The sequence below is a fragment of the Apis mellifera genome, linkage group LG16 (assembly GCF_003254395.2).
Source record: "Apis mellifera strain DH4 linkage group LG16, Amel_HAv3.1, whole genome shotgun sequence".
Lineage (NCBI taxonomy): Eukaryota > Metazoa > Arthropoda > Insecta > Hymenoptera > Apidae > Apis > Apis mellifera.
The window spans coordinates 5,515,029-5,537,102 of NC_037653.1; the positions used below are offsets into that span (position 1 = coordinate 5,515,029).

A 22,074-nucleotide genomic window follows, 5' to 3' on the forward strand; every position below is an offset into this window, starting at 1 on the left:
TGTTAATGCGAGTACGATTCTTCGTATCGCGTCAAATTTTAGAAACTTGTGTTATTTGGAACTGGTTCAAGATTCTTAAGATTGTAAAGGAAACGTATTTCTGAAAAAAAAGATCCTAGTGAAAAATTGCGAAAAATCGTTTATTTCATTGTGAATTCATACGTTTCTCTTTCTCTCTCTCTCTCTCTTGCTGAGAATACAATTCGAGGATGCATAATATATTTATGTATTACGAATTTGTCATCCGAGTTCGTTTCATCCGTTTCGTCTTAAAATATTTCCAATACAGAAACCGGATAACTTATTATTAGAACGAAACGAATAATTTGCCTCACGCCGCCGCCCCACGTCGCCCCTCGCCTCGTGTTTATATCCTCGTGTGATTTATGACGACCACCGAGCTCCGCGTATGACACCCGCCAACTGCATTACCGACCGAAGAGAATTTTAACCGAAAACGATCAATAACGAGCGGGGCGAGATTTAGTCCGCGCCGGGCGAATAAATTTTTATACACGTAGCAATTTACCGGATAAAATGGTCGCGCGCGTACACGGCACTTGAACGCCACTGTTTCTGGCCAACTACTGTTTCAACGAATAATAACGGGGGGGCGAATAAAATTTTATCGGGCCGCGGGATAAAAGCTTTGGCGAGTAATTTATACGTGTATATATATGTATAAAAATTTTATATTATTATTATTATTATTGTTGTTGTTATTATTGGAAAGAACGTTTCAAAATTTAGAAATATTATACGCGGAAGAGACTGGGATGATTATCGCGTTATTCATCTCGGTTGGTAAAAAAGAACGTGGAGTTTTTTCGTCTAATATTTTAAAATTTATTGGAAAAGTCATACAGACACACATATACGCGTATATACACAGGGCGGGGAATTTTAACATAGTTTTGCCAAAGCTTGGTCCCGGAGAAATATCCGGGAAATTAATACTTTCCCCATAAATCACATTCCTTCCTTTATTAAACTTGCGAAACTTGGGGTACAAATATTTCGAATATCGCTAAATAATTCACTCTGAATGGAATAATCAGAATATTAATATTCCAAGAATTATATAAGTGTAATTAATCATTCCATAAATCACAATCCTCCTTGGGAAGGCGATTAATCTTTCTTAAAAACTTGATCCTTGAAATATTACCGTCCTTGTTCCAAATGTTTCAAATCTCTCCGAGAGCGAGGGGGATAAGCGGACACGGGGAATAAATTTCCCTGATTATTAAAAATCTTTCAAAAAAAAAAATCTCCTTTCGCGTTGGAAAATTCCTCTCCTCTCCTCCCTTTCGTTTCTCGAGTGGTGGTGCAATCTTCGCCTCAAAGTCCTCTCGAATTCGAAAAAATTCCATTCGCCTCGAAAGTCACAAAGAGTCGATGATCGATCAAAGGTTAGGGGGGAGGGAGAGGGATCGCGCGAAAAGAGGATTTAACGACGCGGAATTGGGATTTTGCGAGCCGATTCAGGCGGACCTAAGTGTCCGGAAGAGCCGTAAGGTCGCCTGTTATATATACAGTGGTGCACGTGAGCCTAGCCTCTACAATGGCGCAGTTGGGAGCGAGATAGCGCGCGCCCTGCGGGGGTAGTTTGCCTCGCCGCCTTCGATTCAATCCAACGAGGAGGACGCTCCCTGCATAAAAGGTGGCTGCAAAATAGCCGAGAACCGATGCGATGGTCCTATTAATTGGCACGAGTTGCACGAATTCTGAGAAATAGCTATAACAGGGGATCGATTCTAATTCTTTCTCCCTTTTTGAAAATTTATCTTGACTTTTTTCGTATGTATTATTGTTATTATTATTATTGTTATATATTGTTATATAGAGTATGTTTCCGTTTTATTCTAATTTATTCGATTCTAATCTTGTTTTGAAAATTTATTTTAACTCTACTATAAAGTATTTCTGTTTTATTCGAATATTTAGAAAATCTGGAATATTTGGAATATTCATAGAAGAATCTCGTGAAAAAAAAGTGTATCGATTCCAAGGATCGATTCTAATCTTCTTTTGAAAATTTACTTTAACTCTTCGTCCCTTTGTATAAAGTATTTCTGTTTTATTCCAACATTTAAAAAATCTAGAATATTTGGAATATTCATAGAAGAATCTCGTGAAAAAAAAGTGTATCGATCAAGGATCGATTCTAATCCCCTTTTTGAAAATTTATCTTAACTTTTTCGTATATATTATTGTTATTATTATTATTATTATATTGTTATATAGAGTTTTATTTGAGCTGTTTTCAAAATATCGACCACAAGGATCGATTCTAATTTTCTTTTGAAAATTTATTTTAATTCTTCGTCCCTTTATATAAAATATTTCTGTTTTATTCTAACATTTAAAAAATTTCGAATATTTGGAATATTCATAGAGGAAGGCATAAAAGAATCTCGTGAAAAAAAAGTGTATCGACCAAGGATCGATTCTATTTTTCTTTTGAAAATTTATTTCCCCAACAAACTTTTCGTTCCTTTCCGTTTTATTCAAGTTGTTTTCAAAATATCGACCAAAGATCGATTCTAATTTTCTTTTCAAAATTTATTTTAACTCTTTGTGCTTTTATATAAAGTATTTCTGTTTTGTTCCAACATTTAGAAAATCTGGAATATTTGGAATATTCATAGGGGAAGGCATAGAAGAATCTTGCGAAAAAAAAAGTGTATCGATCAAGGATCGATTCTAATCTTTTTTTGAAAATTTATTTTAACTCTTCATCCTTTTATATAAATTATTTCTGTTTTATTCGAGCTGTTTTCAAAAACCTGGAATATTTAGAATATTTATAGAAGAATCTCGTGAAAAAAAAGTGTATCGATCAAGGATCGATTCTAATCTTCTTTTGAAAATTTATTTTAACTCTTCGTTCCTTTGTATAAAGTATTTCTGTTTTATTCCAACATTTAAAAAATCTGGAATATTTGGATTATCCATAGAGGAAAGCATAGAAGAATCTCATAAAAAAAAGTATCGACCAAGGATTCGATTCTAGTCTCCTTTTGAATTATTTCCCAATTTTATTATTTTAAACACACTTTTCGTTCCTTTTCGGGGTATTTCTATCTTCCATTCGATCGTTTAAAAAATATTGGGAATATTTATAGGCGTAGAAGAATCTTGTGAAAAAAAAAACTGTATCGATCAAGGATTGATTCTATTCTTCTTTTGAAAATTTATTTCCCCAAAACTTTTCGTTCCTTTCCATTTTATTCAAGTTATTTTCAAAATATCGATCAAGAATCGATTCTAATTTTCTTTTCAAAATTTATTTTAACTTTAATGTCCCTTTATATAAAGTATTTCAGTTTTGTTCCAACATTTAGAAAATCTGGAATATTTGGAATATTCATAGGGGAAGGCATAGAAGAATCTTGTGAAAAAAAAAAGTGTATCGATCAAGGATCGATTCTATTCTTCTTTTGAAAATTTATTTCCCAATTTTATTAAACACACTTTTCGTCCCTTTTCTATCTTCTATTTCTATCTTCTATTCGATCGTTTAAAAAATATTTGGAATATTCATAGGCGTAGAAAAGAATCTGGCGCAAAAAAAAAAAAGTGTATCGATCAAGGTATCGATTCTAATAATCCCCTTTCGAAAATTTATTTCAACTTTTCGTCCCTTTGTATAAAATATTTTTGTTTCGTTTCAAAAATCTCGAATATTTGCAATATTCATAGGGTAAGGCGTAGAAGAATCTGAAAAAAAAATATATATCGACCGAGGATCGATTCTAATCCCCTTTTGAAAATTTATCTCCCCGACACACTTTTCGTCCCTTTTCGGGATATTTCTATCTTCTATTCGATCGTTTAAAAAAATATTTGGAATATTCATAGAAGAATCTGGCGAAAAAGAGAGAGAGAGAGAAACAAAAAGCATATCGAAAGTGAATCGACGAGGCGCTGCACACACAATTTTTTTTTTAACATCGTCCAACAATCATCGACGAGAGCAATTAATTCTTGGAAAAACGTTTTCACCCCCTCCAAACGAACCTAATTATCCGGGACGATTGTTACGACTTAATTGTATAAATTTACAACTTACCAAGACAGGGCTATAAAGTCAATCGAGAACCACTCTGGATTTTAACCAATTCTCCCCCTGATTGCATTTTATGCGCGTTTCGTAACATCTCTCTCTCTCTCTCTCTCTCTCTCTCTCTCTCTCTCTCTCTCTCCCTCCCCCCGATTTAATGGAGGAGCCATGCCACTCGTTCGGCAAACGAGATTTCTTTCGCTCCTTTCCCTTTATTCTTCCAATTTCTCTCCTCCTCCTTCTCTTCTTCCTTTATTTTTCTTCCCCTTTAACTCCGATTCAATCTTTTTTTAAGCGGATCACTCTCCGTTTCCGGGGTAATGGGACCGCGGTTCGTAATTAGTCTCGGCTTCTAATTTTAGCCGCGATACATTCATGCACGCGAGGCAAAGAGTGGATAAACACGGCCCGTGTTAATTGGAACTGTGATTTATATTTAAGGGGAGGAGGGTGGAGCGTGTTAAATAAAATTGATCTCCTATCTCTCCCTCTCTTTTTCTCTCGATTGTGCAATATCGATTGCATAATTAGACGCAAAATTGGCCCGCGACGGCGTTTAATGTTAATTAAATGGGGGAAATTTCGTGCGTATTTCACGGTTCAATCTTTTTTATCCCGCAACACATATTTCTCTTTTTTCATTTTTCATCGATCGAGGAATTATCGATCTTTCGCTCCTTGACGTAATCGAATCTTGTCGAAAAATAAAAAAAAACGCATAATTCGAACAAAGAACCATTCCACAATCTCGATAATCTCGAGAGGGGAGAGAGGAGAGACTCGGTTGGTCCATTAAGGATGCGATATATATTTTCTTCTTCCTCCTTGACGCATCGTCTCAATCACTCTAAACTTGTCGAAAAATAAAAAAAAACGCATAATTCGAACAAAGAAGATTTGGATATTCACATGTACCATTCCACAATCTCGATAATCTCGAGAGGAGAGAGAGGAGAGACTCGGTTGGTCCATTAAGGATGCGATATATATTTTCTTCTTCCTCCTTGACGCATCGTCTCAATCACTCTAAACTTGTCGAAAAATAAAAAAAAACGCATAATTCGAACAAAGAAGATTTGGATATTCACATGTACCATTCCACAATCTCGATAATCTCGAGAGGAGAGAGAGGAGAGACTCGGTTGGTCCATTAAGGATGCGATATATATTTTCTTCTTCCTCCTTGACGCATCGTCTCAATCACTCTAAACTTGTCGAAAAATAAAAAAAAAATGCATAATTCGAACAAAGAAGATTTGGATATTCACATGTACCATTCCATAATCTCGATAATCTCGAGAGGAGAGAGAGGAGAGACTCGGTTGGTCCATTAAGGATGCGATATATATTTTCTTCTTCCTCCTTGACGCATCGTCTCAATCACTCTAAACTTGAAAAATAAAAAAAAACGCATAATTCGAACAAAGAAGATTTGGATATTCACATGTACCATTCCACAATCTCGATAATCTCGAGAGAAGAGAGAGGAGAGACTCGGTTGGTCCATTAAGGATACGATATATATTTTCTTCTTCCTCCTTGACGCATCGTCTCAATCACTCTAAACTTGAAAAATAAAAAAAAAACGCATAATTCGAAGAAATAAGATTTGGATATTCACATGTACCATTCCACAATATCGATAATCTCGAGAGGAGAGAGAGGAGAGACTCGGTTGGTCCATTAAGGATACGATATATATATTTTCTTCTTCGACTTTTTCCTTCGAATTAATATCGTTGTCGCGAACAACAGAGGGACGGGCAAGAAACCCGCTAACGACCCAAAACGACCCCGCAGCTCGCAATTTTTCCTTTCAACGCGATCCAACGCCGCCTATCCATCTTTCCCGCATTCAAGCTACGTCGCGCTCTACTCGCCGCCGTACTACTTAATTACAGGACACGAGTGGCGGCGCACCCTTGAAAACGAGGGGGGAGAAAGGCCCCCGATATTGTAATCCATCGTCGACGGACGTCTCCAGGTTGCTAGCCTCGACCTAAATATTATCCCCTTTTAATTAAATTTCGTCACCTTCGATTAACAATATTAATTAATAAGACGTGCAACGGTCGTTTAAATTAATAACAATAAAAGAAGAAGATGGAAAAACGTTTCTCTCGAATTTGAAACATTCGTGGGTTGCTTTCTATCTGATGGACAACAGATAATTCTTGTATATTTCTATTTTATAATAATACATCTTTCGTGTATCTGGATATATTTGCATTATTCCTCATCCGATAAACAATAGTTATTCTCGATATTTAATTTCGACGATGATGAATTTTTAACGAGAAGATGTTAATTTTTTCTTTTTTTTCCAGAAACAGAATTTATATTCGCTAGATCGATCGAATATTTCAATTACGATCAATCAAAATTCGGAAAAAATCTCGCTAAACTGAACCTTTTCCATTTTCCATCGAGTTTCAAGTTGTTGCGCTAACGTGAACGCCTCCTGTCAAAAATCCCATGAAACGATTTCTCTCATTCTTTCCTTCCTTCCTTTCCCTCTCGAAACAATTCGACAGTTTCGTTTTTCTTCCCCCTTCCATTACAATTTTTTTCTCCCTTTTCAGGATAAACCATTTCCAATATTTCCGACCACGCATCTTTCCCAACGATCATATCCGAATCACATTTGTTCGAACCTAATCCACCCTTGCTACCGTTCCTTCCTCCCTCTTTTCCCTCCCCTTTTCGGCAAACCGTGTCAAAATATCCCACTCCTTTCGAATAATTCGAGCATTATTCCTCCCTTTTCGAGTTTCGAAACGAAGGTTTCGAACCGAGGAAGATGAAAATTGAAAAAAAGAGAAGAAAAGGGGTGGAACGAAACAAGGGGGAGTAACGGGGGCGTGAATCATCGAGCACGCGAAAGTAAACTCCAATTAAGCGGGGCGTGCAGATTGCATTGATAGTTACGACGGCAATGTTTCACGAAATGTGCGACGATATTTTCTGTGGCCGGTTGCCTCCCCCTCCCCAACGTTCGTCCATTGGGCGGCCATTATTGGAGATTACCTACGATATCCAGATAAAACTGAAAGATGGTACGAGTGGTGGAAACACGCACAGATATACGCACAGGATCCGACGATTATTTATTAATAACGATTGTGGAGATTAATCTCCCTCGTTCCTTCGAAACTTGATTCTTCTTCCAGGGATCGTTCTTTTTTAAAGAGACGAGTTACTGATATCCTGGAGATTGGATTATAATCGATTTATAATTCTCGTCGATTTTCTTTGTTAATATTGCTAAAAGTTAGAAGATGAAGATCGAAGAAAAGAGAAATTGTGTAATCGTATATCGTCTATATATTCGTCGTTCTATTTTTCGAACTATTCGTTGATTTGTTAGCGAATTGGAGAAGAAAGGAAATAAAGTGTTGCGCGACGCGTAAAAAAATGCGGTTTCGAGAATTTTAAAACCAACCGACACCAATTCCGACGAAATAACTATCGATCCTGTGAGAGAGAGAGGGAGAGAGGGATAATGTAGCAAAATTCTCTCTACGTAGAAATTTCCATTAATGCCCCGTACCATTTCTATAAATTTTATTCCATGGAACGTAAAAAAAAAAAGATGTATTCGTCATATTCGACGAGGTTAAACGTACAATTTCATCTCTCCCTCCCTTATTTTTCCTTATATACATTCATTTCACGTTTACAGTTAAATTTCTCCAATTCCTTCGATTCCTTCAATTAGAATCCCCAACTTTCCAATTCTCTTTCTTTGTCTCTTTGAAAAAGTTTCTCGACCATCCCTCACATTACCAATTCTCCTTTTCCCCAAAACCTCCATTCCATGAGCAAGAGAGAGAGGGATTTTTTTAAATCGGGTGACGCCGAGCAGGAGAAGGAAGGAGGAGGAGGGTGCAAATTAGTTTGATCGCATTTCGCGGGACCGCAAAGTAGCAGGGCCCCTTAACTAACGTAATCTCGTTCGCGGTGATGTCGGTTCGTGGCCGGCGGTGAAGTTGGCCGTCTCTCGGGCGCGGCGACACAGGTGCTACGTGCTGGCGGCGTTGCCCCACTTTTCCTGCCGAATTACATAGACCGTGCACGCTCGTTGCACGCCACACGCGGGATAACGCGTAACGAGCCAACTTTCCGCTTCCCAACGGGCTCCCTCTCGAAACCTTTGAACCGGCCCCACGCTCCAGGAAGGACCTATCGAGTAATTAATCATTCCAATCTCGTCGCGAATTTCGTTACGATTAAATAAATGAGGAATCGAATCAACTAACGAGTCGATAATTCTCATATTTCACGTGTATATATATATAATATATTGGGTTGGCAACTAAGTAATTGCGGATTTCAGTTGAAGTTGATGACGATCTAATCAAAGCAATAATCGATTCGGATCGTCACAGTACAACTCGTGAGATTGCAGAGAAGCTTCATGTATCGCGTACATGCATCGAAAACCACTTAAAACAACTTTGCTATGTTCAAAAACTCGATACATGGGTTCCTCACGAACTGAAAGAAAAGCATTTAACGCGACGCATTAACAGCTGCGATTTGCTAAAGAAACGTAATGAAAATGATCCATTTTTAAAACGACCGATAACTGGCGATGAAAAATGGGTTGTTTACAACAATATCAAGCGGAAAAGATGGTGGAGCAGGCCACGTGAACCAGCTCCAACAACATCAAAAGCTGGTATTCGTCGAAAGAAGGTTTTGTTATCAGTTTGGTGGGATTACAAAGGAATTGTCTATTTTGAACTCTTACCACCCAACCGAACGATCAATTCTGTTGTCTACATTGAACAACTAACGAAATTAAACGATGCGGTTGAAGAAAAGCGGCCCGAATTGACAAATCGAAAAGGTGTTGTATTCCATCATGACGATGCAAGGCCACGCGCATCTTTGGTCACTCGGCAAAAATTATTGGAGCTTGGTTGGGATGTTTTGCCACATCCACCATATAGTCCTGACCTTGCACCATCCGATTACTTTTTATTTCGATCTTTACAAAACTCCTTGAATGGTAAAAATTTCAATAATAATGATGATATCAAATCGTACCTGATTTTTGCTAATAAAAACCACAAGTTTTATGAACGTGGGATTATGATGCTGCCTGAAAGACGGCAAAAGGTCATTGATCAAAATGGGCAATGCATTACGGAATAAAGTTATTTAGTTCCATGAAAAAATTGTCTTTGATTTTCTAAAAAAAATCCGCAATTACTTAGTTGCCAACCCAATATATATATATATATATATATATATATATATATATATATATATATATATAGGTATCCAACGAAGGGGAAATATCAAGTATATACGGCGGTGGTAAAATGTGCGCACACGATACCCGATGGAAATGGTAACGAAATGGTTCTGCGGGGAGGAAAGGTGCGCGTCGCGGAGTCGCCCCGCGGGAGTCGTAAGGGGGAAGTTGAATACTTCCGGGTGGTCGCGTTTTGGAAGCGGATTTTACAGCAACGTTCAAACCCGAATTTGCATGGAAATTTATGCCACTTGGAGGCGTAATAAGGCCCTCGGATGCGGGGCTGCGTCGCCGCCCCGCCTCTCGGCCAACTTTGACGGCCATTTATGCTTGTTCCCGCGCTCTCGTGTGAATAATTGGAACACTCGACGCAACTCGAGAACCATGCTTCTCGAAACTGGCAACGCGATCGGTTTGCCTTTTGTTTCGCAATCTTTCTCCAAGATAACGATTCCAATTGCGAATTTCTCTTGCGGATTCTTTCAATTCTTCTAATCCCTTCCTGCGAATTTTAGGTTATATACGTGTCCTTTTTGTGCAATTCTTTCCTCTTTGAGTTACAATTATCCGAATATTCGGTCTCTCGTGAATAAGCTCATCCAATTATATAAGACTCGTAGTCGGGCCGAGCCAACGAGATTCAACTATTGTCATCTTCAGGGGAAGATTTAAATTGATTTTGCAGAATGGAGGGAAGGGATCGAATATTGCAGCAAGGATTTTCGAAAACGTAGCTTTCGACGTGTGTGACTTAATAATGGCTCACCGCCGAGCCATTTTCTACGGACCGTTTGGAATTAAGGGTCGTTTCCATTGATGCGTCCCGATTTCCTCCAAATGTATTGCAATTTGCGCTCCGCCACCACGATATCGACCGTTTAATCCAAGTTTCAAACTTTGGAAATTTGAACATATATATATATTCCTACGTGAAGTGATAATGAAATTTTCTCGAATAAACTCGTGATTCGATTTTACGACCGTGTAACGATTTCACCGATACGCACGCTCCTTTAATTTTTAATCAAGTTAATAATCGACCATTTCCCTTCGAGCCTCGTGGAATATTAGATTTTTGAAAAAGTTTAATTCATAAATTCATATCGACTCTAAGGCAATTCCCTCCAAGTTCGTGAGATTTTAATTAAACGATTATTAGCGAGTAGAAAAAGATACCAAGAAATTTATAAATTTTCCAGCAACGTAGCCTGGAAGAATCTTAACGAGTCGATGTACTATCATTCTCCCCTTTCCTCGAGATCTTTTATCGATCCCAGAGGACAGGGGGGAAGGCAAATTACGCGGCAGTTTTTGAAATGGTCGGCTCGCCTGAGCGTTCGATCCAAGCTGCGCGAGCCAATTTGCGAATCTCGAGCACTCGAGTATTTCGGACGCTGTTCCCGGCTATCTATCTACGAGAGGACCGATTTCAAAAACGCGGCCCTCGAATAACGAACGAAAGGGCGGAGCAAGTTCCTCGAGAACGGATCTCCTCGTAAGCTCGCTTCGATGAACACTCGAGCGAAGAAATGATACTTCGAGAAACCCCAAATAGTCCATCTTCATCCACGATGTTATGCACTACTCCAGAGGTATGCGTCCTAGGAGGAGAAATTGGTGGTTTTGCACGAAATATTCCTTGAACGATCGTCCTACGATTCTAAGAAGATCCACGAATTGGACGGTTTCTTTCTTCTTGTTTCGATAAGGGATATTTTTACCGTCGTTCGATTAGACGTTTAAATTTATGAATATATACGAGTATCGATATATCCCTCGATATATCCTTCACGGGGTGGGACGATACAATATCCCTGTCTAAAGCAGCAAACGAAATACGAATTCGATGCTTTATCCTGGAATACGAAAAAAAGAAAAATCCGTTCGATATCCATTTATATCGTAAATCTGATTTTACGTAACGTACGTAAATGTAATAAAACTGGCCTCCTCCCTCTCCTCGGAATATCAACGTCTTATCTTTCAACTCGTCGAATCGAGGATCGGTAAATTCACACCTGTCCATCCTGTCCGCACATTTCCTGCGGGGTGGAAAAAAAATATGCCCTGCGTTTCCTGTTTCCATCGCATATTCCAAGGGATGATAAATAGGAATCGGTGGCCTTACCTCCAAGGTAGGTAAGCGAGTATAGCATAGCGAAGGGGGCGAAGGAGATCGATCGGAGGCAAGGCCAGGCCAGGCCAGGCCAGGCCAGGCAAAGGAGTTGTCGGACACCGCACGTTTCGCATACCAAGGCGCGGGCCACTGTTCGCGGCGTGGCTGCGTGAGATACAGGGGGTTGTATATCAAGGAGCCACGCCTAACACGGGAACCACTTCCGGTCTAGACACGCGAGCCCGCTTGCCCAGCCCTTCGCCCGACCGCCGATCGGTTCACTAAATAATCGCCGCCACAACTCGGAGCACCGAAATCCTGCTTCCTCGCAGGATTGCCTCGGCTATCTATTGAATTGAGTTTTCTTGCTCGCCAGAACTTGGCGGGGCAGAAGATGAAACGGTATCCGTGATGTCTTGTTCTTGCGGCCGATTTGGGATCGGCCGGTTTGATCGGTAATGCAGGGATCGAAAGGTGGTGATCGGTCGAGAAGGAAGCGTGCTCGTTCGGTGGAAATTTCGAGGATCGAATATAGTTTTTTTTTTTTTTTTCTAGGGAAGAGAATTGTTTCTCGCAGGTAGAATGGAACGGAGGTTAAACGAAATTTTGAGGTTGAGGATATGTGAGAGGTTTGCTCGAAATCCTCGAAATTTTTCTAAAGGAAATAAGGAAATTTGAAGGATAGGAGTCTTGTTATTTTTTTTTTTTTTTTTATTAGAATTCCTCTTCTAAAGGAAATTTGGAGGACTGGCCGAATGTTAATTTTGGATAGATATTTTTTAGCGAATTTATTAAATTTGAAATTACATTTTGTAATGGAGAAATTAAAAGAAAATTTTGTAGTCGAAGATAGAGAAGATCCCTTTTCTAAAGAAAATTTGAAGGATCGGATTCTTGTTATGTTTTATTATTATTATTATTTTTTTTAATAAATTTAGAATCCCTTTTAGAATCCTTCTAAAGAAAATTTGGAGGACTGGCCGAATGTTAATTTTTAGATTAGGTAGATATTTTTTTTAGCGAATTTATTAAATTTGGATGAATGTGGAAATTACTTTTTGTAATGGAGAAATTAAAAGAAAATTTTATAGTCGAAGATATGCGAGAAGATCCCTTTTTTTTAAAGAAAATTTGAAAGATAGAAATCTTGTAGTTATTTTTTTTTTTAGTGAATTTATTAGAATGCTTTTTTTAAAAAAATTTGGAGGATTGACCGAATGTTAATTTTTTGGTAGATATTTTTTTTAGCGAATTTATTAAATTTGGATGAACGTTGAAATTATTTTTTGCAATGGAGAAATTAAAAAAAAATTTCGTGATCGAAGATATGTGAGAAGATTGCTTGAATCCCTTTTCTAAAGGAAATTTGGAGGACTGGCCAAATGTTAATTTTTTTTTTTAGCGAATTTATTAAATTTGGATGAACATTGAAATTACTTTTTGCAATGCAGAAATTAAAAGAAAATTTTGTAATCGAGAATATGTGAGAGAGTTTGTCGAATCTCTCTTCTAAAGGAAATTTGAAGGATTGGGTTCTTGTAATTATTTTTTTTTTACTGAATTTATTAGATTTTGGTAGATGTCGAGTCAAAATTATTAACAGAAATGAAAAGAAAATTCTGTAGCCGAGAATATAAGAGGATTGTTCTTCTAAAGAAAATTTGGAAAATTGGAGTTGAATGTTAATCTTGATAATATAGTTATTTCTTTTTAGCGAATATATTAGATTTAAATGGATGTCGAGTTATTTTTTGTAATGGAGTAACAGAAATTAAAAGAAAATTCTGTGGCGAGGATATGTGAATTGCTCGAATCCCTCTTCTAAAGGAAATTTAGAGGATTGGGGTCGAATGTTAATCTTGGATGTAGTTATTTTTTTCAGTGAATTTATTAGATTCGAGTGGATGTCGAGTCGAAATTATTAACAGAAATTAAAAGAAAATTCTGTGAGATATGTGAATCTCGAATCTCTCTTCTAAAGAAAATTTAGAGGATTGGCCAAAATGTTAATCTTGAGTGTAGATATTTTTTTAACGAATTTACTAGATCTGGATGGATGTTGAAATTACTTTTTGCAATGGAGAAATTAAACAAAAATTCTTTGGCCGAGATTGAGGTGAAAATTTGGAGAAATTAATTTAAATAATATCTTAAAATTTCTTGCGATGAAATAAAATGTGGCAATAATTTCACAAGCAACAATTATAATAAATTTCAAAGGAACCAAAAATTCAAAAAAAAAGTTCCATCATAGCGTTATGAATAAATGCACGAATAACCCTTTTCGAAATTTCAATCAAGACAAAAATTAAAAAAAAAAAAAAGAGAGAAAAGGAATACATCGAAAAATTCAAAGACTAGAAAAAGAAGAGGGAGATAAAAATAAACGAGATAGATTGTAGAAACAAGGCGAAACGTGCAAAAAGGAAAAAAAACGTGAAAAAGAAAGAGAGATAAATGGGAAGAACGATCGCATTACCAAATACGTACGGTGGTGGTTCCTTTTGCTCGTTAAAGCACCGTCTCCGAGAGGATTACATCTCCTTTTTCCAGATGGAAATGGAAACACGTATCAATCGGGTGTCTTCTATTTGCCGAATCAGACTGTTTCCATGTTGCTTGTGTGCAGATGGAAACGGCCTCTCTCTCCTGGGAGCTCTCTTTTATGGACTTTGCTGCGACTGATGCTTTCCAAATAGTTTCGATGGCAATCCAAACCAATAGCATAGAATGGAATAGAATGAGGGTCAGAGCGGCGTTCAAAGTGGAATTCGTTTGGAAAATTCATTGGCAGTTATGCAGGCAGAATGCCGTTCTTTCTCCGTTCGCGTTTGCAACGCCGATGCTCATTTTTTTTTTTTTTTTCTTTCCTTTTCATTATCGCCACCAAGAAAATACTCGAATACTACTTTTTCCCTCTTCTCTCCTTGTGGGAAATAATATCGCGAAAGTGATAGAATTAAATTCTTACCTTTTTTATATTTTACAAAGATCGTCGTATCTAGAAAAGGGATGAAAAAAAAAAGGGGGGGAGGAATATAATATGTTTGTGAAATTTATATCGTAGATATAGGTGATATTGTAACGTTGCCAGATTAATTTCTGGAGAAATTCCGTTTCGCTTTTACCGATGATTGAAATTACGGGGAAATATTTTTGAAGCGCATTAACAATGTTTGAATATCCCGACAGGTTCCATTTGGATTATCGATTTTATTTAAATTAGCTCTACTTCAAAATTAAGCTTGGAGGAAAGTAAACCGATATACACTGGAATTACAAAATTACGCGTTTCGAATCGTTTTATCGGGTAAACAGATTTTTGCAATTGCAACGTTGCTGTATATCACGTACATAGGATGTGAAAATTCTGGATAAAATTATCCAGTTAAAAAAAATAAGGATAACATTACTTACCGCTACACTTATACTTACCTATATATATAAAACACGAAATCCCAAGTTCAGATCGAGAGCACGAGCAAAGCACCTTTCACCTTTCACAGACAATAAAAGAGACAAAATGTCATAATTTATCACCATCGATTAATTAATTAATCAACGAAATCCGACGACATATTCGCGCATAAATGCAAGCGCGTTTCTTGAAATTTTTATCTCCAATACTCGAAATGAAATTTCGTTCGTCAGAAAAAAAAACCACCAATTCCAATGATTCCATCCTCTTCAGCATTATACCAAATATTATACTTCCTCGAGTATCGACTGATATTCCTATCTTTTTTTTTTTTAAAAAAATACGCCGTAAGGGAAAATTTCGAAGGGAGAAAAGGGAAAAGGCATCGTTCCAGGATCACATTCCCATATCTAGATATCGATGTATCGATCGAGGAATCAAGAGGGCGCAATTAGAAGCCGTGGCCAATCGATCGAATTATCCTTTTAAAGCGGCGCGAGCCATTGCAGCCGATCGAACCCGTTGGAAACGGAATTAGAGAGAGAAAGAGAGGGAGAGAGGGAGAGGGAGAGGCGTGGGTCGCGTGTCGTGAGATAGGCCAGGAACCCTTGCGGCGTCCGGCCGCCATTGGTTCTCCGCAGTGGCCTGTTAGGGGTGGCCACCCTTAAAACGTCAAGAAGCCCAGGTGGTCCGCCACGATATCAAGCTAACTCAATCAATGCGCTATTCCTTTCCCGGTATCAACGATTCTTATCTCAGCCTCGCTCTCTTTAAGGGCCTCGAATCTCGATTAAAGGGGACCTCTCGACTTAACCGACTTGGAAACGAGAGAACGAGATACGGTTCGAGCCGTTTTCTTCTCTTCCTCTCCGTTTCCACCTTCCCTCGTATCTGTGTCCATTTTTCGTGTCGATGTTAATTCTTTTTCTTCGACGAAATTCGTAATGAGCGATATCAAATCGTCCGAAAGTATTATTATTTAAAAGTGAAACGATTCTTTCTTCCTTCCTTCTTTTCGAATTTTCGAACGAGGCGCTACATCAATACCGAAAATATTATTTAAAAGTGAAAGGATCGAAAAGATTCCTTTCTTTCTTTCTTTCTTCCTCATTCTTTTCGATGAAATTTCGAATTTTCGAGTGAGGCGCTACACCGAAATATTATTTATATATTTATACCGAATATTTATTTATAAAATTATTTATATATTAATATAATTTTTAATATAATTTTTATATATGTATAATTTTTAAATTATTTATATATTATACCTTTCTTTCTTCCTTCCTTTCTCATTCTTTTCGCGTTCTTTTCGATGAAATTTCGAATTTTCGAGCGAGGCACTATACTAATACCAAAAGTATTATTTTAAAAGTGAAACGATCGAAATGATTCCTTCCTTTCTTTCTTCCTTCCTTCTTTCCTTCCTTTCCTTATTCTTTTCGATGAAATTTCGAATTTTCGCTACAATACCGAAAATATTATTTAAAAATGAAACGATCGAAACGATTCCTTTTTTTCTTTCTTTCTTCTTTCCTTCCTTCCTTTATTCTTCCTCATTCTTTTCGCGTTCTTTTCGATAAAATTTCAAATTTTTGAGCGAAGCGCTTCACCAATAATACACCAGCGCTTCACCAATAATACACCAGCGCTACACCAAAAATATTATTTAAAAGTAAAACAATTCCTTTCTTTTTTCCATCTTTCCTTCCTTCCTTCCTCATTCTTTTTGATGAAATTTCGAATTTTCGAGCGACTTGCTACACCAATGCCAAAAATATTATTTTAAAAGTGAAACGATCGAAACAATCCCTTTCTTTTTTCCTTCCTTTCTTTCTTCCTTTCTTCCTCATTCTTTTCAATGAAATTTCGAATTTTCGAACGAGGCGCTACATCAATACCGAAAATATTATTTAAAAATAAAACGATCGAAACGATCCCTTTCTTTCTTCCTTTCTTCCTCATTCTTTTCAGTGAAATTTCGAATTTTCGAGCGACTTGCTACACCAATACCAAAAATATTATTTAAAAATGAAACGATCGAAACGATCCCTTCCTTCCTTCCTTCCTTCCTCATTCTTTTCGACGAAATTTCGAATTTTCGAGCGACTACCGCAGGCTACGCAGAACCGAATTTCCAGGCGAATTTTTAATGAGGTGGAAAAACAGACGTGCGATCCTCCCGATTAAGGTAATTAAAATCCAATTAATAATTTAATCAACGCAGCTCGGACGGAAATGGGTCGCGACGAGGGGGAAGGGGGCGAGGGAGGAGGGGCGCGAAAAGCCTGGAGGGGATTACGTGTGTATACAACGTGGCCGATCCTCTCGCCTCGACATAATTCCTTGGGAATTTGTCGTGAAAAGTTTCGGCTGGACCCCCCCCCTTTTCTCTTTTTTTTTTTTTTTTTTTTTGCCAAAAAAGTTAGTTTTCTAGCGGCCCAATTAAATCAACCGGGGCGATCCAATTCAATTCCGGTTTCAGAAAAGGGGGAGGAAGAGGGAGAGAGAGAGGGGGGGTATAATTAAATCTCGCGCGAATTAGCGAAAGATTTCGGCGACTCGAGTAAATTTCAGTCGAAATTAAATTTTTGACGAGTCAACAAAACTTTTCTCATCACCACCGACCGACGGTGGTGCAACCCCCGTGGTCCAACCCGTTTCCACCCGCTTTTCCGCCGTGTTACACAACCCCCTCCCCCTCCGTGCTATTTTCACCTTCGTGCCATCCACCAAGGGGGGGGAGAAAAAAAGAGGAAGAGTTTTGTTTCGAGCGAGAGAGAGAAAGAGAAATATCATAGGAACACGTCGAACCTGTGATACTAGGAAAATATACGATGTATCTTCCTTTTTTATATATATATTCTTTTTCGTTCCCTTTCTTTTTTTCTCTTTCTCTCTTTTTTTTCAGTTTATACGAAGTTGGAATGGAAACTCACAAAGTCGAGTACGTTTTTTTTTCGATATTCAGAGTTTGGATAAATTAAAAGTGTGCGCGAGTATATATATATATATATATATATATATATATATATATATATATGCGGAGGAAGGGAATATTGTTCTATGGAATTCGAATTATTTTTTAATATCGAATTTTCGAGGGAAATTTAATATTTCGGGGATGAGTGACACGCCGCGTGTACGAAATAAATCAAGAACGGTGATAATTAATTATTCACTTGCCGATGTTTTGACGTGGATTACGACCGACGTTGAATTTGATATCAGACGCCAATTAAACACGATATTCTCTATAATAAACAAAATTCCTCCTCCACTTCCACAATTTTAATTTCCAATTAAAAAAAAAAAAAGAAAAACAAAACTCTCAGTTCGAAAAGATGACCGAATCTTCAAAATCTTCAGAAAAGGAGAAACTTTTTTCGAAAAATCCTTTTCGCGAACAAACACAAAAAAAGAAAAATCCAAAAACGAAACTCGAGCGGAGGAATTGGTGCATCTCGTGCGCAAGAGGAAACGTGGCACCCATGGAAAAAAGAATGCACGGAGGGTGAAAGATTACAAGGGTGGACGAATGAATGAATGCCGTACCGCGACGCCTGCGATGGTGGCGCGCGTGTAAATGTTCTTAATGACGGTGAGAACGCGTAATGGGACAACGAGGGGAGGAAGGAGAGCACTCGTACTTGGGCTTCGTAAAGCGAATATTTATGGAATGCCGCGACGAGGGATCCTTCTGGATCGATTATTCAACGGTTATCACACCTCGTGCAACAACGTGCGATTGGGACGAAGGAACGTTAAAAATCGTAGCTCAGAAAGATGCTCACATTTGGCGGCAGATATTTCTCTTCGAGGTTTTGCTTGGATAAATTTTTATCGAGAGAGAGAGAGAGAATGAACGATAAATCTGCCCCGCAATGAGAGAACTCGAGGAGAACGGAAACTTAGATGAGCTCGCGATTTTCAACTTTACTTTTTTAAGTATCCCAGCATTTTTTACGGGACTATAAACGTTACTGTCTCGCTCTAGGGTTCCAAGTTTTTTAAGACTTCTCCCATTTTATGAATAAGTAGCTCGAAAAAAAAAAAAGAAGGGGAAGAAGTTAATCATTAGCCTGTAATTAAAAAGTTAGTTTTTAGGGGGAAAAAAGGTAATTCGTAGTTAAACTCGCTTATTCAATATTTCGTACGATGCTGAAGAGTTAGAAATCGTGAGAGTAAGATTCTTTTTTTTCTTTTAAAAGAAATCCTTCATCCTTCAACGAAAATTCGATCCTGAAAATGGACGCCATTAATGCCTGTAAAAATTGTAAAAAAATTGTCATCGCTGCACAAGGTATACCTCCTCGACGAATATTTATTTATCCTTTCGATATTTCGTTGGATGGAATCAATGCGCCGTTCAATCAAAGGGATTACAAATAAAAGGCAACAACAACAACAATAATAATAATAACGATAAAACTCGGTTATTGTCCAAAATCACTATAAATCAAAATGGGGTGGAATACGTTTTGTTAATCAGGAGAGGAGAGCAAGTATGGATTCTACGTCACCGTGGATAGGTGATTAATCGCGGGAGGGGGGCCAGCCACGTCCTTGGTCCCGCAACTATACACCGGCTATGGATCACTATAACACCGTGTGTTTTGTTAATTAGCGACGAACTATGATGCTGCGCTCACGAATCACTACGTCACTCTCCCTCTACTTTCCAATTATTCATTCATCGTCCATTCAGATTTTCCTCCAGGGGGAAAGGAGCCTCGGCTAAGAGCAGTGGCTCTTAAACTCGTTACTCCTTGAAAAAAACTCGCCATCGAAAATCATTTCGCGAAATCAAACGAAAGATTGCGAATTTTAACAAATGACACAATCTTCGTGAATATTCCTTTTTTTTAATCAATGATTGTTCCAATTGTTCCCCTTTTTTCCTCGAGTTTAGCGTGTTCGAGAAGGTTGAGAATCACCGGTGTAGAGTACACACGAGAGAGGAAGACGTGCAAGTAGAACGAGTCAAAGATTAACGCGACACCACCTGAGACTACTCGGGTAGATTCAAGAAGCTCGAGGAAAATCCTTCCTTCCCTGACCAACAAATTATTCCACTCTGTTCAAATTTCCAAAATTTCCATTCTTTTAATCCTATCCCTTCTTCCCTCAGATAAACGCATTGCTTCCATCATCGCGTGGATTACGAATTAATATAAGGGAAGGGTGAGGACGAAACGAGGGCGTACCCGATTTACCATCAAGGACGAACCGGTTATTTTCATCGGCGCCCATCACCTGTTACCGAGGGTGTGTAGGAGGAACTCGTGTCATCGGGACGCGATCAAATTGTCCGAGAAGGCCCTCGTTGGTGGGAATCTAGTTACTCACCGCGAGGATGACGTCAACACGCTGCTACTCACCTGGAAAAAGAAAGAAAGGAGAGAGGTTAGAGATGAATTCTTAGAAATCGAGATTGAAAATTTTTCTATATCTGTCCTCGGATAAAAGAGGAGGAAGAAGATTCGAGGTTTTTATTATTCGACTTATCGATTATCGAACGTTACCTGGAAAAATCCCGGATAACGTCGTTCTTATCTATAAACTAAAACTCAAGACCCCTCCTCCCCCGCAAGTTTATGGTACAAGCACTTCTATCGAAGAAGAAATTCCGAAATCTTCCGCTTTATATTCCTTATAAATTCTTGGCTGTGCCGTCGATGCATAAAAATGGGGGGGAAAAAGAAGCCGAAAATTCTGAAAAGAAAAAGTCTAACAGAAATCTTCCGTGGCGTGTAAATTCTGGGCTCCGTCGACGAAGTAAAAATCGAGGGGAAAGGAAAATATTTTGAAAATGTTTAAACAGTACAAAACTCATCGAAAATCAAAGGGAGAAGGGAAGAAGAGGAAGAGGTTGTTGGGGCGAATGGAATCGCGAAGATGGAACAATGGAATTCGTTTAATAAAGATGGGTGGAACGATTTAATGATATTTTTCGTGCGCTCGCGATATTGAAATATTTATACCCGTACAAATACTGCGCGTAAATCACGTTTCTAACGCGTGCACTTGGATGCTCATCTTCCCCCTCGAACAACGTGAAAATATATTAATTTTCTTTGTATTTGCGGAACGAACAGGAAAAAAACAAATTTCAGGTTTATTTTTATTCGAAAAATGTATGAATCGAGGGAATTTATTCGAATAATTATCATCAAAATCTCATCGATTCGTTTCTTTCCAATCGAGTTTAATTTATTTCTACGAAATTTTTCACGAAACAATAAACATTAAAATGAACAATTTTTCGAAACGATACCCGTCGTCTCTTTCCAAATCTTTCAGGCTTTAAAAAAAGAAGAAGAAAGAGAAAGAAAGAAAGAAAGAAAATTCCAGAACTGTAAAAAGGTGTCGACGACACGGAGATAAAAAAATCAATGGCGAGGAAAAACCTGCAGGAGTGTGGCCCTGCATCTCTTTCTGGAAAATTCCACGGAACGTGTCACCGTCTGAAAAGAGGATGTAGAAAGGGAGGGCACAGGGAGGAGGGGGAGAAAAAAAAAACATTCTTTCTTCACCCCCAGCGTTTTTTTAAAGGAATTCCCAACTGGGTAAGGAAGGAGTCGCGAAAAAATGGGGTGGAGCCGTATTTCGAGATCGTGCAGGGGCGTAAAGTGTTGAAGGGAGTTGACAGAAATGGGCGAGGAGGAGAAGAAGGGGGGGAGAATAGGTGAAGGTGCGTCACTCACAGCTGACACCCTCCGCGCTCACCCTCCAACGGTCTTCCAACCCTCGCTTAGATTAATGTTTCTCTTTACTTAAGGCCCTCCCGGACCCCTTTCCCCTCTCCCTCCTCTTCCTCCCTTTCTTATTTTCGATCGCACTCGATTCGCAAAAATTCCGACGATTTATTTCATTAGCATGCCAATTCAATCCCTATATCACGTACACGATATATTATTAGTCACTTTTCACTTTTACTACGTTTATATTTCAATTGATTTTCAATTTTCACGCGATAAACAAATAATCAGGCACATTTTTCATTTCTATTATTTTACGTTTTACTTTTTTTCGATGGATTCGAAGCTTGGACCATGAACAAAGACATAAACGAAAGCGGTCCTTCTCTTTGCAATCGTGGACGAAATATTTCGCTATGCACAACGAAAAATTATTATACATATTCAATAATAAGGCAATGGATTCCAAGCTTGGACTATGAACGATTAGAAGAATAACGAAAGCCTTAA

General features: G+C 38.2%; 1 protein-coding gene across 1 annotated transcript in view; it reads right to left on the reverse strand.

The window, feature by feature from the left end:
- The window catches only part of LOC550708 (E3 ubiquitin-protein ligase MIB1), a 575,562-nt gene that overhangs the window by 227,495 nt on the left and 325,993 nt on the right, over positions 1 to 22,074 (reverse strand). The window lies entirely within an intron of this gene.